Below are 7,591 nucleotides of genomic sequence, written 5' to 3'. Positions count from 1 at the left end.
ATGTGCCATGTTTTGTAGTCCTTTGTAGTTTTTCATATTGATATCTGTATTACTTTATTTACCTTGTGTTAAAAAAACAAACAACAAAACAAAACTTACATCACCATCTTACAGTTCAGCATAGAGTGAGCATCAAGTTTGCAAATCAATGTTGATTCAATATCTATTCATTTGGATATACATACACATAGTATGTTAATTTTTCTCAAGGAGAAAAACTATACTGTGAACTCTGTGGTTCGGCTGTGTTGGAAACTTATTATTCCTTCATCGAAGCAAAAACCAGGAGACTTGAGATGGATCTTATAAGCAGAAGAGATTTATTCTTCCAAGTAGTCTGTAGTTCATCATCATCATCATCAAGACTAACTCAATACAGTTGCCTTGCAAATTTATAGACATTTAGGGGGAGTGATTTACATTGAGGTTGAACAAAGCATGCAAATTAGGTATACAGGTTTAGGTAAAAACACCCTAGACTGAACGTCTGGCCAATCCTAATTCAATCAGCATAACAGTCTATTGTCAAGTCAAGTCAAGTTTATTTATATAGAGCTTTTACAACACAGGTTGTATCAAAGCAGCTTCACAGTATTAAATTAAAATAATACATCAATGTTTGTTTCTAGTGGAAAACGTCCACGTTTGGTAATGCTGATCAATAGTATTGTTGATTGATTAATTAAATTAAATTAAATATCCCCAAATATCCCCAACTGAGCAAGCCAAAGGCAACAGTGGCAAGGAACCGAAAAACTCCATCAGGTGACCTAATGGAGAAAAAAAAAAAAACTTGGGAGAACCCAGGCTCAGTCGGGGGCCAGTTCTCCTCTGGCGTTTATGAACTAGAGGCCGGATTTAACTGTAAGATTAAAAGTATTATATGAATGCCTGGCTGAAGAGATGCGTCTTTAATCTAGTTTTAAACTGGGAGAGCGAATCTGAGCAACGAACAGTATCAGGAAGACTATTCCAGAGTTTTGGAGCTAAATGTGAAAATGCTCTCCCTCCTTTGGTGGACCTAGATATCCTAGGTATGACCAAAAGCCTCGAATTTAGTGATCTTAAAGAGCGCGATGGATTATAGGGCGATAGAAGATCCGTTAAATAGACTGGAGCTAAGCCGTTTAGGGCTTTATAAGTCAGTAGCAGTACCTTGTAATTAATACGGGACTTTATAGGTAACCAATGTAGTGATGTTAAAATCGGTGTTATATGATCATATTTTCTTGATCTAGTAAGAACTCTAGCGGCGGCATTTTGGACTAACTGTAGCTTGTTTATTGAGGATGCAGGACAACCAGCTAATAAAGCATTACAGTAATCTAGTCTCGAGGTCATGAATGCATGAACTAACTTTTCTGCATCAGAAACTGATAGCATGTTACGTAGCTTAGCAATGTTTCTAAGGTGGAAAAAGGCTGTTCTTGTAACATATGAAATATGATTATCAAAAGACAGGTTGCAGTCTAATATAACACCCAGGTCTTTTACTGTAGATGATAAAGTAACAGGACATCCTACTATGTTAAAGTTGTATTGTGAGAGGTTTTGTGTGCGGTTTTTTGAACCGATGATTAATACCTCTGTCTTGTCTGGATTTAATAAAAGAAAATTGCGCGTCATCCAATCTTTTATATCTTTAACACACGATAATTTAGCGTTTTCATCTGGCCGTGATGAAATATAGATTTGAGTGTCATCAGCATAACAATGGAAACTAATTCCATGTTTCTTTATAATATTTCCAAGTGGCAGCATATATATTGAGAATAACAGAGGGCCTAACACAGATCCTTGCGGCACTCCATAGTTTACTGAAGTTATGATAGATTTTTCTCCATTTAAATAGACAAAATGGTAGCGGTCAGATAAGTATGATCTCAACCAGCTTAATGCTTGTCCTTGAACACCAGTATAATTTTGTAGTCGATCTAAGAGTATTGTGTGATCTATAGTATCGAACGCAGCACTAAGATCAAGTAAAACTAGTATTGAGATACAGCCTTGGTCAGAAGCTAATAGTAAATCATTTGTGATTTTAACGAGCGCAGTTTCAGTGCTATGGTGCAGCCTGAATCCAGACTGAAACTTTTCATAGATGTCATTTTCTTGCAAGAAAGAGCCCAGTTGGGCGGATACAACTTTTTCTAGTATTTTAGACATAAAAGGAAGATTTGAAATGGGTCTATAATTTGCTAGATTATGTGGGTCTAATTGTGGTTTCTTAATGAGAGGTTTTATAACTGCCAGTTTAAATGTTCTTGAAACATGACCTAAAGTTAAAGATGAGTTAATAATATTGAGGAGAGGCTCTTCCACTACAGGTAACACTTCTTTCAGTAGTTTAGTTGGTATAGGATCTAATAAACATATTGCATTGCAAATTGCATAGACAAATCATTCGTGTGCTAATCCCATCAGTCTGAGTGATACTGGGACTCCAAGAGCCATTTTTATTTATTTATTTATTTATTTTTTATTGCGGTTTTAGGCATTACAGGGATTTTCAAAACACATAAATAAAAAGAACAAAGGGAGGAACACATCACAAGTCAAACATTCAAGCAAAACATGGAACCTCCATCTGAATCCCTTATTTGTTTTCCTTGGAGGTCTGTACATATGCATATCCAAAAAAAAAAAAAAAAAAAAAAACACATACATACACACATAAAGAAAAAAAAGAAAAAAAATACAAAATGAATAAATAAATAAAAATAAATAATAATACAAATAATAATAATGAATTAGTAATAGAGTAGCAGCCAACCCAAAATTACCTCTACTCCTTCCAAGCTAAATTTTGAATTCCCAAGGATAGCATATGTTCCGCATCTACACCTAAGTATTTTAGAAAGGAGCCCCAGATCCTGTAGAATTTAAAGGGTTTGCCTCTTAGTGCAGTGGCAAAGGCTTCATTAGGAATAAATCCCTTAACAATATTTATCCACTGAGCCACTGATGGGGTTATGTCAGTTATCCATTGTAACAAAATACTTTTATTTGGAAGAGATGAACACCCTTAAAACCATGAGGGAGTTCCTCTGTAAGTCCCAGTAAACAGATCTTAGGCCCTAATTGTAAAGAACAGGAAAAGATTTTACCCACTTCTAGACAAACCCCCGCCCAGAATTGCTGAACCTTAGAACATCCCCAAAAGCAGTGCATAAGGGTTCCCTCTGCGATCTTGCATTTATTGCATAGGCTGGATAAATTGGGGTTCATTTTGTGTCTGCGAACCGGAGTGATATGTAATCTGTGCAGTATTTTAAACTGAATTTCCCAGGATGCATTGTCTGCTAAGTAATGTGTTACACATACCATTCCCCAGTCTATGTATTTGGTTATATGTAAAGAAGTGCTTCCTATCAATATTATACTTTAAAACAATCTGATCAAAGGTCATCAACTTATTGTTTTCCACTACATCACCTATAACACAAATCACTTGTTTTTTCCAGTGTGCTAGCCCATCACTCAACCCAGGTGGGAAATCTGGATTATTGTGTATAGGTGTGTATGGCGAGAGGTGTGTAGCATATCCCTCTGTTTTGCGAGCCATCCGCCACACTTTAATCATATTATTAAGAATTATGTTGCCTTTGATTAAAATAGACAACTTTGTAGATGACATGTATATTAAATTGCGAAGAGGGATAGAACCAATACCTGCCGCTTCTGCACTGACCCAGGTTGAGTTTGGGTTGTCTAGATGCCATTCCAGTATATATTTTAATTGAGCAGATAATTGATATAATACAAATGAGGGAGCTGCCAAACCTCCAGACATACTAGGGAGAGAGAGAAAGCTATACCTAAGTCTAGGCCTTTTTTTTCGCCAAATAAAAGATATAATTGAACCGCGTAGCTGTCTTAGAGCTAGGAAGCAGAATGGGGAGCATCTGGAAGAGGTATACCATACGTGGTACTATGTTAATTTTGACAAGGTGAATACGCACTATTAATGATAATGGTAAACTGCACCATCTATCCAGATCATTAATAATAGATTTGATAGTCAGGGTAAAATTTAATTTGTAAAGGCAGTCCAGATTAGGTGAAATCTTTATACCTAGATATGTCAGCCCAGAAGGAGACCACTTAAACGGCAAGTAGGTTTCCAAGCCCAAAGAGTGAGTTTTGTTTAACGGCATAGCTTCCGATTTTGCAAAATTTATCCTATATCCAGAAAAGGCACCAAATTCAGAGATCCAATCAATTAATTTAGTAACAGAGTTCTGTGGTGAGTCAAGATAAATTAAGACATCGTCTGCATAAAGTGATATTTAATGGATCTTTTTCCCTAAAACGATACCTTTAATATCAGAGTCTTCTCTGATGGCAATCGCTAATGGCTCAATAGCCAATACAAATAATAATGGTGACAATGGACACCCCTGTCTAGTGCCTCGAGATAAGACAAATTTAGATGATCGGACACCATTTGTGACAATAGAGGAAGTTGGAAGTGTATATAAAATCTTGACCCATTTAGCAAAAGTATCCCCCAAGTGAAAACGATCTAACACCGAAAATATATATCGCCACTCAACCCTATCGAATGCCTTCTCGGCATCTAATGAAATCACTACACACCCCTTTGCGCAGAAATTTGAGTGGTTAATAATATTAAGTAACCGTCTAATATTATGGGATGACGATCTCCCCTTAACAAAGCCCGTCTGATCTATATTAATAATAGTGGGAAGCACCAGCTCGAGTCGAGTAGCTAAAATTTTTGCTAGTATTTTAAAATCTACATTAAGTAAGGAGATAGGGCGATAGGATTCACATTCTTCAGGTGGTTTGCCTTTCTTTAAGAGCACACAAATATTAGCTTCCAACAAAGAACTAGGCAGATTGCCAGACTCATAGGAATGCTGTATCATATCGTGCATAGAACTAACCAATGATTTTAAAAAATTCAGCTGTGAAGCCATCCGGCCCCGGTGCTTTACCACTAGCCAGTCCCCTTATACAATTGAGAATTTCACTAATTTCAATAGGTCTATCAAGAACTTGCCGTTGCTCCTCAGACAATGTCGGAACAGATAAATTAGCAAAGAACTTACGTTAGTAATTCACCCGGAACTTACGTTAGTAATTCACCCGGATCTGACTCCAACTGAGAAGTGTACAGTTCTCTATAGAATTCCCTAAAAGCTCTATTAATTGTATCATTATCAAAAATTTCCAGCATTGTCTTTGATAGTGGAGATGACTTGAGCCTGAGAGCGCCGGCGTAAAAGGTTGGCTCGATATTTATTTTGTTTATTTGCAAATTCATACATCCGTTGCTTCACAAAAAATAATGATTTCTCCGCCTTCTTTGTAAAAATAGCTTCAAGAGAAGTTTGTACAGTTTTGATTTCTGCCAGCAAATCATCTGAAGGGGATGTATTGTATCTAATTTGAAGATCATGGAGCTTAACCTCAAGCTTTCTTTGATCTACTAATCTCTTCTTTTTCAGGTTTGATACATATGAAATTATTAGCCCCCTGATATATGCCTTTGCAGTATCCCATATCAGATTGGGAGATACCCCAGGGGTTTTATTGTCTGAGAAAAATAGTTTAGTTTGTTCCTTAAGATAACATTCAAAGTTTGGGTCATGTGTAAGCCAAGAAGGAAACCTCCACGCACCCCGATGCTGTTTAACATTAGAGAGAGATAAATTAAGGAATACGGCCGCATGATCAGATATTACAATATTACCTATCTCACAATCCAATATATTATGAAGGGAAGCTTTAGGTGAAAAAATATAATCTATTCTACTGCTGGATTTGTGTACTCCAGAAAAGAAAGTATATTCCCTCTGCCCAGGGTGTAAAGCCCGCCATTTATCTATTAAACCGATTTCTTGACACGTCTCATCCAGGGCGCAAGCCCTGCTAGATCGCTTGACCTTTGACGAGACAGATTTATCTAAATCAGGTGAAAGAACACAATTAAAATCACCAGCAATAATGCTGTGCTCGCATTGTAATTCTGCAAATTTACAAAAGGTTTGTGCAATAAAATCGTTAGATTGAATGGGGGGTATATATACATTCATTAAAGTAATAGTTTCTCCACTCAACTCCCCATTGAGCAGCACATATCGTCCTGCAGTATCAGCCTGAACACTTACAGTTGAGAGAGGAAGATGTCTGTGAATGAGAATAGCCACACCCCTGCTTTTACTGGTAAAGGATGAGTAAAACACTTGCCCCACCCAATCTGTCACAGTGTCTGGTTGTGTTTCCCCGGGTACCCACTAGATGTCCTCCTTACCCCCACGGTGTCTTGCACTAGGAACTACCTTTCCCACAATTCCAGTCTGTTATTGCACCCAGGTGTTTGTAATCTGTTTACCCAGCTGTCTCTCGTTGTCATCTCGTCTGTTCATGTATTTAAAGCCCTGTTTGTCCCATGTTCTGTGTGGTATCGTTGTTGTTGTCACACCGCGTTTGGTTTCCCGTGTTCCCTGAGCCTGTTTTATTGTTTACTGTTTTGGATTGCTTCACTGGAGTTTGAACCCTGCCTGTTTTGACCATTCTTTGGATTACCCTTTTAATAAACCTCACCTCAATTGCACTTGGATCCTCCTCGCTGTCTTCTTGAGCGGATCGTGACAGAACGATACCACCGATGTATGGATCTAGCAATTTGGGGTTTCGTATCCCTCCTCCTTCCACTGAGCGGGAGAGGAGAGAGTGTTTCGAGGGTACCCGTCTGGTCATTTTCCGTGGGACCCGGGGAGCTCGCAGAGGAATGGTGGGTCGAGAGGGAAACCAACACTACCCTCCACCGTGCCCCCTCTTCGAATTCGGGTTGCTGAGGGACGGGTCGGAGCCCCCATCTCGCCGTCGTGGACAGAGAGGGGATAGGAGACGCAAGTCTGCCGGCCGTGAGAATGCTTCACCGCTGCCCAGCCGAGAGAATGCATCGCCGCTGCCCAGCCGAGAGAATGCATCGCCGCTGCCCAGCCGAGAGAATGCATCGCCGCTGCCCAGCCGAGAGAATGCATCGCCGCTGCCCAGCCGAGAGAATGCATCGCCGCTGCCCAGCCGAGAGAATGCATCGCCGCTGCCCAGCCCAGAGAATGCATCACCGCTGCCCAGTCCAGAGCTCCATCAGTCATTAATTCTGTCCAGACCTGAACAAGCATCTCACCATCGAAGACGGCGGAGGGGGAGGAAAGCCTCGGGCCTCTCCAATGACCTGGAGGCTGTCCCCAAGCAGTCCGTCATCGTCCCGGAGGTCGTCACCGAGCAGGCCGCCGTTGTCCCCGAGCTGCTCGTCCTACCGCCCCCGCCCACACCTGCCGAGTCTGTGTCTTCGGACAAGATGGCCGCCGCCGAGCCTATTCAAGTCCCGTCTGCCCAGCCAGAGACTGTTCACGTCACGTCTGCCCAGCCAGAGACTGTTCACGTCACGTCTGCCCAGCCAGAGACTGTTCACGTCACGTCTGCTGAGCCGGTGTCTTCGGACAAGATGGCCGCCGCCGAAAGTGTTCCCGTCACGTTTACCGAGCCGGTGTCCATGGACAAGATGGCCGTACAGCCTGTGTCTGAGTCGGTGGTGTCTGTTCCAGTCCCTGAG

This window comes from Abramis brama (genome assembly GCF_963993115.1).
Source record: "Abramis brama genome assembly, chromosome: 13".
NCBI classification, from domain to species: domain Eukaryota; kingdom Metazoa; phylum Chordata; class Actinopteri; order Cypriniformes; family Leuciscidae; genus Abramis; species Abramis brama.
This window is presented reverse-complemented; position numbering follows the sequence as displayed.